Here is a 13513-nt window from a genome sequence, read left to right as displayed (position 1 = left end):
TGAGAAAAAACAAACCAGGTTAAGGAGATAGAGACTGGAAGGCTGGAGAAGCTATTTAAAACAATTTGTCAGAGAAGTTCTCTCTGAGGAAGTGACTTTCGGACTGAATCTTGAACTATGTGAAGCAGCAACCATACAGATTGCTGGGAGAAACCAGTTCCAGGCAGAGAAAATAGCACCAAAGTGGGAATAAGCTTGATACCTCTGGAAAGAGCAAGAGGGTCACCATGGCTGGGGCTTGGTGTGGGAGGAAGGATGGAGGGAGATTAGGCTGGGGAAGCAGGCAAGGGCCAGTTCCAGAGGCCCTTGGAGGCCAGAGTAGGGCCTTCTATTCTAAATGCACGGGAAAGACTTTTGACGATTTCAAATAGAGAAATGGCATGATATTTGTTTTAGAAAGATTCCTCTGACTGCTGTGTTGAGAACAGATGATAGCAAGGACAAGGTAGAAGTGAGGATGTGGGATGAGAGGTGGCTGCAGTAGTTTCGGCCTAGGAGAGCAATGGCTGTGATTAGGTTCTGGATTGAGTTCAAAAGCAGCACTCACTAATGCCTTAGACACAGGGGTGGGGGGACAAAAGAAATCAAGACAGCTCTTGCTTTTGTTTTCTCTTGGTTTGTTGAATGAAGTGAATCAAAACCCAATGGATTTTGCCCTTGAAGAAGAAGAGCATAGATAGAAGCTAGAGCCTGAGGCAGGGGTAGGCTTGGGTGAGGGGCCACAGCCTAAGGACAGCAGAGATATGGAGGAAGACAGACAGGCACCATGAGACTGGGAACAGGGAGCAAGGAAAGGAAGAGGCAGCCTTGGGCACCCTAAAGAGATGGGGTTGGGAAAGATCTGTGGTGGACCGCCTCAGAGTTTTGCTCCCTACGTTTTTACTGTGTGCAAAAATGACTCTGTGTGTGTGTGTGTGTGTGTGTGTGTGTGCGCGCGCGCATGCACGTGCATGTGTGTGTGTGTATAAACCTATGGAATTTAGCCCTTGTATAGATACATATAACAAACACTACCATAAGAACTCTGAACAATTCTTTTGCCCCCAAAAATTCCCTCGTCGTACCCATTAGTTCTATTCTCCATTACTATAGTTTTGTCTCTTTGAAACTGTCACATAAATTGAATCATACAGTATATAATCTTTTCAGAATTGATTCTTCCACTCAGAATGCCTTTCAAATGCCTTTGAGGTTCATCCAAGTTGTTGCTTTTTATTGCTAAGTATTTCATTGTATAGACACACCCCAGTTTGTTTATCCATTCACCTGTTGAAGGACATCTGGATTATTTCCACGTATGAAGAACGATGCTACAAACATTCACGAATAGGTTTTTGCAGGAACATAATTTACATCTCTCTAGGGTAAATACCCAGGGATTGCTGGATGGTGGTAAGAGTGTGTTTAACTTTAGACTGTTAATATGGTGAATTGCACTTGATCGTGGTAAAATACTCTTTTATAATATATATTGTTGGACTGGACTTGCTAAGAGTTTTTGTGTCTCTTCATGAGGGACATTGATCTGCAGCCTTCTTTTTTTGTATCATCTTTGTGAGATACAGATTAAAGCAGTGTTTAGAGAGAAATTTGTGGCATTATTAAATGCTTAGAATAATGCTACAAAAGAAGAACGTATTCAAATCAATAATCTGAGCTTCCATCTTAAAGAAGCAAAAAAAGGGAACCAAAATACACCTAAAGCAAGCAGAAAAAAGAGAGTAATAAAAATGAAAACAGAAATCAATGAAATGATAGGATCTGTTTGGTATCAGGTTAATGTTGGCCTCCTAAGTTAAGTTGGAAAGGATTCTATCCTCTTTCATTTTCTGGAAGAGATTGTATAGAACTGGTCTAATTTCTTTAAATGTTTGAGAGAAATAACCAGTGAGCCTGGAGATTTCTTCTTCAGAAGATTTTAAACCACAAAATCCTGTGTCTTTAATAGCTCTAGAACTATTCAGGTTATCTATTTTATCTTGGTGAGTTTTGGTGGTTTGGGCTTTTCAAGGAAAATGACACAGTTCTTCAAAGTTGTTGAATTTATGTGCATAGAGTTGTTTGTAGTATTCCCTCATGATCTTTTTTTATTGTCTGTAGGATTTATACAATATCTTCCTTCATTCTTCGTACTGACAATTCATGTCTTCTCTCTCTCTCTCTCTCTCTCTCTCTGATCTTGCTAGAAGCCTATCAAATTTAATGATATTTACAAAGAACCAACTTTTGGCTTTTTACAATTTTCTCCATTGTTTTTCTGTTTTCAGTTTCATTGATTTCTGCTCTTTATTGCTTCCTTTGCTCCCATTGCTGCCATTAAGGGATTGCTTGGGGACTGGGGTGTGAGGAACAGAGAAAAGAAAAAAGAAATGATGGTTTTTTGCACTCTGAGAATTAGGACTCTCTTTCCCCAGTCCTTGAGCTGTCCTGGAGCTCTCCCCAGCCAGTTCCCTGGAGGCCACTTCTGGTTTTCCGGCTGCATTGACTTCAGGATGGGGGCAATCAGAGGGAAAAAATGGTAAACTCACCACGATTTCCATGGTACTCCAATTTCTGGTCTTCTTCCCCAATCTACTTGCTACTATTTAGTTTTCAGAGTCTTCATCTATTCTGTGCAGGTTACAGTTGTGGTTGGTCAGAACGAGCAGGTAGAGTGTGTTTCTTCCATCTGATCCAGACTGAAACTTTTCCCACGTTCTTTGAGCTCATTCAGAGAGAATTCGGGACCTCATATATGGGGCCATCATATCTTCTACCCCCATCCCTGCTCCAACTCCACTGGCTTCTCTTGTAGCATTACTGCCTTGACCACCACCTGTCTCTCTGGGTTCCACAGGGATTGTCTGCAGTGGAGGTTAAGGCAACTTGGATGACTGACACATCCAGGACCAGACGCACCCTGGGCAGCCAAGAAACATTTCTTCTTTCAGAGATGAATTCCTACTACATGAGAATTAGTAGTTCATTCCACAGGGGATCCTCCGTGACTTATAAGTCTTGGGGCATCATATTCAGACATCACATTCAGGTTGTCCTGGTTGCCTATGGTTGATTTCATGACGTTCTCTTCCTGGTCAGACTGACGGTTCATAAGATGACTTAATTGTTCTTATAAACTTATTCAGAAGAAAAATGAGCTTACCTTTTCCTCAGCCTCATGCACACTCCTTGTGGTCCTTTCCCCTGTTCAGGTGATTTGTTTCAAATCTCTAGTGCTCTGCTGAGAAGGGCACCCATGGCATCCTTACAAAGTTGAGTACCAATCTTCCTAGGGTAATTACAGAGAAACGTCCCAGTTGCAATACCCTGGCAGGCTTGATGGAGAGGAAGCTTGACACTAAATGAGAGCCCCATCCTTTTCCTACAGGCCCGCCTGAACCAAAGGAGTCTAGCAATTCCAGGGCCCGTCCTTTTAATATATTGTAAAATTAAAGTCAACCTGGAAATGAGGTAGGTGGGTGGGTGGCTGAAGCTAAATGGTCATTGTGTACCAGGCTGGTTATCCCACCGGTTGTTATACGATAACAGAGGATCAGATAAACACAGGCATAACCTCTGCCTCCATTGATAATGTAAATCATCCCTTGTATCATTTGTCTTTCCTTCAGACTGAATACAAAAGGCATAGAAATGAACAATTCATGCCTAAACACAGTAGAGCTTGAAAGCTAGTGTATGTCAGATGTTTACTCTAGATCATCATTAAGGGGTTGAGTGGATTTGCTTATAAATACAGGCTATTCTGCCGGGGCCAGGGGAGTGGGAGAGACAAAGTGTTTCTTGTCGTGCGTGCGAAGACAGCTCTTTTAAAGACACACTGCAACTTTTCTGCCACACACAGTAAGTTATATAGATAATTCTTTTTATAGGATATGAAATGTTGTCTCCTGAGCAGTGCAAAGCGTAATGTGTTATAGAAACAATGCTCTTTCTCTCCACTTTGTGCAAATGTCATTTTTCATTATCCACTGAGAAAGAGCTCGCTAGAGATCAAAATGAGAGCAGGGCTGCCCTTTCTGCCAATGGTCAGGCGCTTCCTGACACATAGTCAGCAAAGACCTCCATGGGAGCCCTGGGAGTTCTCCCCAGGCGGCTCCCCAACAGCGAAGTGTGGAGCACAAGCCCCTGAAAGATGTCACATCTTTCCAGGCTGTCCATTTCCGCTGCCCTCATTCTCTGCTCAGGGTTTTGTGGGTGGTGCTGGTGGCTGTTGTTCCCACCCTGTCCAACCAAAGGCAGCTAAAGAAAAAGCGCCAAGACAAACAGAACGAGAGCCTTGGGGACCCAGTAATGGGTACAGAGCGTAGAGTGTGGTAATCATTCTTTTGATTTGTGCTCAGATATGTTTTCTATTTGCTTTCGCACAGAATGCACATTTTCCCTCCGGATTGCAAATAATCTGAACCAGGGTAAAACCATCACAAAGTGGCCTTCAAACATCATGCCTGTATTGGAACTGAATGACTGATCAGACATTTAAATATGGAAACTGGGAATTCGGGTAAATTGCAGAGATACGGTTTTTTAAAACCTGCTCAGAGTTGTTTAAATAATCTTTGCTTTCTTGGGTCTCTCTCTCTCTCTCCCTCTTTCTCTCAAGAATTCTGCAGTGTTTCCTTCTAATTTTGTTCCCATTTGCTCCAATTTTAGTGTCGTTCAATGATTTGTTTGCCTCTAGAAATTATTTTTACATCACTCCTAACAGATGGAACAAGAAAGAAGATGAGATTGAATTATCAACATTCCCAATGTCTGGTCCCTCTGCCCTTTTGCCAGGGTCCATTTCCTGAGCTAATCAACAGCTTCTTACATCGTCATCAGTGCCTACTGTCAAGCCTCTTTGAAGTCAAAGACAAGCGAAGAAATAGGCACACACAGAATGATGGCTGCAGCCCAGTGTCCTGCACACCCCGCCCCCCAGGGGAGCTGGGAAAGGAAAAGCTGCGAGGGGGAGATGGGATGGGGAGTGCCTGCTGTAGAAAGGAGTGTGCTCACACCCTGCTGGCTGAGGCTCCTGTCCGGTGGAGCCCCTGACAGCAGTCAGGCAAAGGAATCCTACAACAGGGTTCTGGTCCCACGTTAATGTCAAGCACTGGGTTTTCTTTTAGTTACTCAAGGATCAAAGGGAAATTATGCAATAAAAAGGAACTTAAAGGGGACTTCTGGGCCGACACAAACCTTAATCAAAAACACTTGTTCAAACGCAGCTTCCTTGACCTGCCTTTTCATATTGTCTTTCCAGTTCTTATACACATTTGTGATTAAAATAAGGATTTTCTCCATCACAATTCAGCGTTCCCCTCCCTCTCAGCTGACCAGGATTTCACAAGGGTGACATGACAGTTTGTTGCTAAGGAACTGAAGATGTATGTCACAATTCAGCATTCTGATGAAGAAGAGTAAATACTTTTCAACAGATTGAACATTGAGTATAAATACGCAGTGTGCGCGCGCGTGTGTGTGAGTGCACGCGTACGTGCGGGATTATAACTGACAACAGAGAGAAGAGAAAGCACAAGAGCGTTCCTGTCTGAAACGAGGATGATCAGCCACCTCCTCTATGAAAGCTGCTCTTTAATAACCCTCAGCTGCCTCGCTTGTAAGAATACCATCATGCATTTGAACTTTTCACTTCGGCTTGTTTTGCTCCCCTCTGTTCCGATGCCTGTTCCCTCTCACTGTCGTGTCAGAGATTTATCACGCTGTGACCTCAGTCACGTTCTCTCTGAAAAGGAGTCAAGCACAAACTTCCCAAGTCTCTAATATTCTAGGTGTTCAGCAGGGAGACTGGAACATGAAATTCCTCCCACTTGAAGTACACCCACATCAGTGTTTCTTGAAAATCTATTTATCTTAGTCACGACCTATGAACACGAATAGAACGTGGCTAATGTTTCCCTGGATCCCATGTGCCTGAACACTGGGAAAAGTTAGAATTTATACAGTCGCGATTCCCAGGGAGAAGTGCAATAACTTCACAGTTTTTTTTTTAAATAGAATTCTTTAAGAAGCGGAACATTTAAAATGTGCCCTTTCTTTTTCTTTTGCAGCATTAAAAAAGATCTCTGCCTCTCAATTTGGTTCGCCTGCTATCATGTTGCTGATTCTGTGATTGTCAGATTAAGAAAAATGGGAAAATCTAACAGCAGATAATGCCACAAATGAATGGTATGCATACAATAATAGATAAGTACACACCATGAATTAAAGAGGAAATGGATACATGTAGCAAAGGAAACAGTGATCCTTTGAAAATTGGAGATAAGAGCTTAATTACTTGTATAGAAAACTACAGGAAGATGTGACCTGAATTTGAAGAGAAGTAAACGTCGTGGTCAAATCCTTGGGTACTAGGCCAACATTTTGCTTGAATTCTATCCATCTCTCCTGCAGTAGGGGGCCAGTTCGGAGTAATAAGTGTTTACTCTGCCTAATTGAGGAGGTTGGACGCTAATGAGTTTTCTGAACACTGCAGAAAAGAATGTTGCATGTGAAGGGGAAACCAAAAGGTACATGGAAATGAAAAAAAAATGCCCTGGGAACATGTGAAAGTTCATTGAGGTGGGCTGGGAGAAGTCCAAACAAAACGGGTTTTAGAAAGAGGTGATGTGGTTAAAAACCACTCACTCACCCTGGCTAGAACACAACTATAAACAGAATTTGACCCTGACCTCCCATAAATGATCCAGGCATTGTTGATAAGCGGACAAACTCAGAGGGTGTCACTTGGTTCTGTTCATTATTTATGCTACATGGGACTTCCTTCTGTGCTCCTTGCAGTTTTCTCCCAACCACCCCAAAAGTTACATTCTACACATAATTTGAGAATAAAAAATAGGAAGCACCTCTAAATTGAAATGCCTAATCAGAAATGTGTAACTGAAGACAAACCTTTGATTAGTACCAATATAAATTTGGTTTAACGTGAGTAGGGCTACTGCATCTCAAGATGAGAACATTTAGGAGCCTCAACATATGCTGAATCCCTGCTCCCCAGGACTCTATTAAGGGGCAAGACAAGAAAAAAAGAAAAAAGAAAAAAAGGAATAGACTCTGCCCTTGGGAAGTTAGGACATGACAGCAAAATCGTACCAAAGAGGCACACAGGACTGCATAAGCAAAAGGTTCCAAGGGTGGCCTTGGCTAAATATACTCCCTCAGAGAGGGAGATACTTGTCCTGATATCTAAAACAGAGGTGGAGGGGATGGAAGAAGGTGTCCTTGGGCTAGGGAATCATGCACGGAAAGACGAGGAGGCTGAAGTAGCCCTGAGATGACTTAGAATATTCTGGTTATCCGTTGCTGTGCAACAAACTATCCCAAAATTTAGTAGTCTAAAACAAACCTTCTATTTTGCTTATAATAGTTGTGTCTCAATAATTCATGAAGAGCTCTGCTGCCTGGTTTATATCTGATCTACATGGTGTCCACTGGGGCTAGATGGTCCATCTTCAAGATGGCTTCTGCACTCTTAGGTTTGGCACTTGGAGTCCTTGGCCTGCCTCTCTCCCTACCATCTCCCTCACTTCAACTTGGGCTCCTCACAGCATGACAATCCTTAGGGTAATAGGATTTCTTACAACAGCAGCTCAGGGTTCCAAGAGAGTGTTCCCAGGGGCACAGCCAGAAGTTCCAAGGTTTCTTATGACCTAACCTTGGAACATCCAGACATCACTTCTACCACATTCTACTGATCAAGCAGGTCACAAAAGCAGTTCATATTGAAGGGAATGGGATTGGACTTCATCTTTCTATTCTTTTTTTAATGTTTATCTTTATTATTTTTGAGACAAAGAAAGACAGGGCATGAGTAGGGGAGAGGCAGAGAGAGAGGGAGACACAGAATCGGAAGCAGGCTCCAGGCTCTGAGCTGTCAGCACAGAGCCCGACGCGGGGCTCGAACTCGTCAACCGTAATCATGACCTGAGCCCAAGTCAGACACTCAACCGACTGAGCCACCCAGGAGCCCCTAGACTTTATCTTTCAATGGGAAGAATTACAACAAATCTGTAGCCAACTTTACCACAGAAAGTAACAAATAAAGCAGAATGATTTAAGTAAATGGTCAAACCCAGAGAGCAGGAGCAACTGTCAGAGCAAGAGGCAGAGAATGAGTATAGAGGGCTTTGTAGGTAAGAGATGTGAACATTCAAATATCACCTTTTCGTCCTGGCACGTCCTCTCTTGTGGAATGACATGCATCTAAACAAAAGAGGGCACCATGATTTTCTAGAGTTCCCAGGTATTGGGACTAGATGAGCGAAGGAAATTGAAATTCCCCACTTGAATCTCTCCAACAGGATACTTTCTGGTCAGGGCATATTTGGTTGTGAAGAACAGAAACTCATTCAAGCCACTTTAAGGACTATTCAGCACCTCAGGCAAGTGTAAGAGCATCCCAGGACAAGAGATAGGGATGGTGGGCCACAAGAAATTTTCTAGGTCGGTCACTACAAACCTGAGAGCCCGGATTACCCTATCTGTCCCTGGTGGTGGTCTGAGGTCTCTCATCTCTGTGCCAGCTTTGATCTCTTGCTTGTCTTCACAGTCGAGCTTTCCCTGCTGACTCCACAGAGAACACAAAACCAAAAATGGCTGCTCCAGGCCTGCATGGCCTTTGATTCCAACCAACCAACATTATCTAATTACAGACTGTTTATTCTATGAAATTGAATTTGGAGGGGTCTCTGGTTAGTTTAGACTAGCCTATGGATTGGCTCCCTTTGAGTTAAATAGCTACTCTTCGTTCAATCAAGTATGGCTGGAGAACAGTTCAAATGTTTAATAAGAAAGTAACATAAAAGCACAGTCACCTATGAAGTCTGCCCCTACTATCAGTAAGGGCACAGGTGGGGAGCCAGTCAAGAGAAAAAGTGTAAGAAGGCTAAGTAACAAGTAAGGAGAATCATGTGGAAAAGAGGCCAGCCCAGAGCTGGGAACTGGGATAAGGACAGAAGAGCTTGGTCCCCAAGCCATTCATGCATATCCCAAACCCTTCCCTGACGGAGGCAGACCCATTTCCTATTGAATTTGCCCTGGCAGCCTTGATGTATGAAGCAGCAAAGTAATGGACAGTAATGGATAGTATCGAAGAAGGGCCTTTCTTCCCTGGCTCTCATAGAGGATGTTAATGCTTATAATAGTATTGGGAGTATCAGCCCTCTCCTCCCAGATTATTCTCCAGTACACATACCTACACCATAAGGGAAAGATTGATAGTATAAGCATTGGCTCTTTAATTTTGTCAATAGAAATTATTAATTAAAAAAGTGAGTAGGAAAACAAATCCCAGTTGCAGAAAAGTATGAATGGTACTTCATACGGTCATAGAAAAATGCAAATCAGGATATTCCTTTTCCCTAATTAGCAGACAAAATCCATGATAAAGTTTAAGTTGATAAGAGCTCTTTCAACACTGGAGAAAGGTATTGACCTTCCTGTGGTAAAGGTAAGTATGAAGTACATTAAAATAACCATTGTCTCAGTAATCAAGTTTACCTCTACAATAACGTTGGACTATGACACTCCTTCAGAAATGCTGTCTGCTCAAAATTCTCCAAACAGAAGCCCTGAATGGAATTCTGCTAGGGTAGGAGAATTGTGGCTGGGTAGTCAAAATCAATTTGTCCCTGTGATTGACACGAGGGCCTGTATGGCAGCCAAGCTCTCTCAAACCATCTGTGCTCTGATTATGATCAATAGGTATTCACGATATGCCCGGGAAATGTGCTGTTTGATTACTTTTACATGAGAGAGAAGACAAAACACCTCAGCCTAGAGTCTTTTAATGTGGATGTAGAAGCTGGGTGATGAATTATTAGAATATAGAGTTTGCACTGATAAACTTTTGAACTTTCATTGAACTTGTAGATTAAGAATAGGCAGTTTTTCCAAGAGGAAAATTCACCAGACAACCAACAATTTTTCTTTCACATATTTAAGGGAGATGTTCGATCTGGTAAGGAAATAATAGTAATTTATGTCTTTGATAATTGAGAAGGATTATAGTTCTATACACAGAAAAAGCAACCACCACCCGGGCCCTGTGAGTCACAAAGCCATAAAAGAAGAAGCTTCCAGGTTAAAAGCAGATGAAACCTCCGGATTTGGAGCATGATGTTCTCCTAGAGGGAGCTGAGAAAGGGAAAAGAAATCCCCATCTACTTGTAAAATTAGGGCCCCCTCTCTGCCTTCCTTCCAAATAATGATAATGACGCTTTTCAAATTCAACTTGAGCTTCCACACTAACAGAAACACGTGTGCGCACGCGCGTGCACACACACACACATACACTCACACACAGAACCATTTCTCTGTGTGCATAGCTCTCTTGCATATACCATAATGCACAAACATAACAGACCCACACTGACCCTCAGTGGGAGACAACCGTCTACATATAAGCAATGAAGCTGCCTCCTTCAATCTGCTGGGACCCATCATTCTCCAAATATCATTTGTCCTGTAATCTGTAGGAACAGCCTGGAGTAGATGAAAGGTTAAGAAGGAAGATTGCTGACCAGCTGGAAACATATGTTTGTTACATTCAACTCACTACAAGAAATTATTTTACTGATAAAATAGTGTTAGCTGAGATCAGGTTCCTAAGAGATGGGAATTACTAATTTTGCTACCATGACACTGAACAGCTTGTATTAAAAATACCATCGGCTCGTGGCTCTTTGGCTTGGTTGGTACAATGCACCAAAGGCCTCAAGTAAACGCTGGCCACTCTTTAGTTCAGTTTCCCTTATTAATAATAGATCCTATCACCCTCCTTCCCTGATCTCTTCACTGTAATGTTTTTGCTTCCATGGAATTCAGTTTGAGGCAATCCTACCACTACTATTAGCATGCATCTTGCTAGATGCTCAAAAATGAGAAGGACACAATCCTATCACAAGTTGCTAATAGCTGATGTTTATAAAGAACCATGGGTGTTATAATGCAAGGCTGGGAAACAGCCAACAAGAGTGAGATATACAGTCTTAAAGAGCAGTCTAAGGATGGAGCCAACAGCTCCATTTGGGGGGATTCAAAGTGCCTATTTCATTTGCAAGGAACAGAGATTTATGCAGGTTTTCTCAAGTCATGAGGGTTAGGTGTTATTTTAAAAACCCAAGACCTTGCATGGAAAAGTCATCAAGAACTTGGACAGGCCTGGGTACTCATTATTCTATCTCTTTGTCTGAGGGCATCTCTACCATGTCTGCTGGTCTGGTCTGTCCTCCTATCTCTACTGACTTGGCTTACTCAAAGTTTTTATTTCCCCATAACTATGGTTTGCACATGACTGCTCACGACCTTGACTCTATCTCCTGGTGTTTAGTTTTAGCAAGCACTGCTAACTGTCTTATTTGAATTTCTAAAAAGCAGAGAGGGAACTTAGTTGCCTCTACTCAGATTTCATGTGGCCACACTCTGGGTTTATTGGCCAGCCACTAGATGCACCAATCTATGCTCATTACCCAACCATAGGCCAATTCTCTATGGCCAAAAGCACCCAGTGAGGGGGTACAAATAAAGCTTCCCCTTCAGCAAGGACAGTTTAATTAGTAAAAGGCTTGGCAAGCATTCTAAAGGCTGATCTGCCTAGTCCATGGGATAACTAGGAAAGGTTGCATGGAAGAGGTTACATTTGAGATGATCATAAAAGGATCCTGTAAAAGGACAGGCAAAGGTGGAGTAAACATGGAGGTAATTCCATATGCAAAAACCCAAAATAGGAAAGTAGGGAGTATATTTGTGGGTATTTTGTTTTGGCTAGGTAGGGCAATGCTCCTCAAATGTTCTGTGCATGTGAATCACCTAAGAATCTTTTTAAAATGCAGATTCCTACTAACTCTGAGGTAGGACCTGAGATGCTGCCTCTCTAAGTTCCCAGAGGATGCTGACGTGCTGGTACACACTTTGGATAGCAGGCCTAGAAGAAAGAATATGTCAAAGCTTTGAATACCAGGCTAAGAAATTGGTACCCGCTCTACTTCAGCGAGTAATAAGCAGCTCTGGAGGACGTGAGACCGAAGAATGATATAACCAGAGTGGTGTTAAAAGACAATTGATTCGGCAATGCTTTGTGGGATAAATCAGAAGAGAACTGGAAGATCAGCTATTTAACAATTGTAAAGACCAGGAAAGAGGTAATAAGGACTAAAATAGGACATCTGCTCTGGAAGGGGAAAGGAAAGGATACATAAGATAATATATATAGCCAGTTGAACATGCCCTTCTCAACATCCTTACCAAGTCTTGCCTTACTTAACAAGAGGAGTCACTTCCTCAGGCATCATCTGGTGACATCTTTCTATGTCCTTTCCAGGGTGTCTGCTTTTCATTTCAGATCACATCTAAAGATACACACTCTCTTTTACCTCTAACCCTTAATTTCATTCCCCTGCCTGACCACATTTTTTATCGTGTGCAACTTGCCGCATGATTTAACTATATTATAACCATGTGACTATGTTATTTAGCTATTATTTCATTGTGTACCAGTAACCAGATTCAGTAACTATATTTGTTCTGCTGAGGAGTTTTGTAGAAAGCATATCTGAAGGGCACTAGGCAATGAGGTAAAGTCTATTACTGCCTTATCACCATCAAGAAAATGATCTGTTTGTTTGCACTTCACTGGAGTGTATAGCCCGAGAAATTGAAAGAGAGTTTGGGGAGGGCCTGAGTGAAGTCCAGAGATGGAGATGGATGGATACTCTAAACAGTATGCTTTGGCTCAAGATCCCCAAAAACAGCCGTTACAGTATGCAATAGGGAACTAGCCAAATGATGTATTGACAGAGAAGAAGAGATAAGGTGACAAACCTTATATTAGAATTCAGAACCTCTGTTATTATGCAGCTTACCCCGTCCCTACTATACATTTAAAATCAAGGGAAAGATAAACTTGATGTTAAATACAAATCCTGACTGAAATTTTCTTAAGGCTAAAAGCTTCATAATATCCTGAGATTACGGCTATAAAGAAGAAATCTGTGCTTACCTATTGGATTGTTCATGCCATTTTGAGGTCGAATTCTGAATGCTGAACTTTGGTTTTCTGGTTGAACACTTGAGGTCCTTGTGCATTAAATAATTTACACACCAAGCAGGACTTTAAATTCCTTCCTTTTCCTACTGGGCTGGGATTTTGTGCACACATGTAGACTTAGATCTTAAAAACCAAACAGTTGTTGCTGATCAGAAACCAAAACAAAACAATTTCTCCTGGAAAGAAAGAAAGAAAAAGAAAGAAAGAAAGAAAGAAAGAAAGAAAGAAAGAAAGAAAGAAAGAAAGAAAGAGAAAGAGGGAATGGAAGGAAGGAAGGAAAGAAGGAAGGAAGGAAGGGAGGGAAGAGGAAGGGAGGGTGGGAGGGAAGGAAGGAAGAAAAGGAAGGAAGGAAGGAAGGGAGGGAGGAGGGGAGGAAGGGAGGAAGGGACGAAGGGAGGAAGGGAGGAAGGGAGGAAGGGAGGAAGGGAGGAAGTTAGTTTAGCTAGTTAGTTAGTTAGTTAGTTAGTT

The 13513-nt window shown here is 42.2% G+C and overlaps 1 long non-coding RNA gene across 1 annotated transcript; it reads left to right on the top strand.

Moving 5' to 3' along the window:
- The first annotated feature begins 5401 nt into the window (after nucleotides 1–5401).
- Nucleotides 5402–12918, top strand: LOC106976377 (uncharacterized). The gene is made up of 3 exons (XR_001430463.3): nucleotides 5402–5599; nucleotides 6051–6168; nucleotides 11832–12918. It is a non-coding gene; the product is annotated as an uncharacterized LOC106976377 (long non-coding RNA).
- Nucleotides 12919–13513: the final 595 nt, after the last annotated feature.

The sequence above is a fragment of the Acinonyx jubatus genome, chromosome A1, assembly GCF_027475565.1.
Source record: "Acinonyx jubatus isolate Ajub_Pintada_27869175 chromosome A1, VMU_Ajub_asm_v1.0, whole genome shotgun sequence".
NCBI classification, from domain to species: Eukaryota; Metazoa; Chordata; class Mammalia; order Carnivora; family Felidae; genus Acinonyx; species Acinonyx jubatus.
The sequence above is the reverse complement of the archived record's forward strand: the minus strand, read 5'-3'. Positions and strand labels throughout refer to the sequence as shown.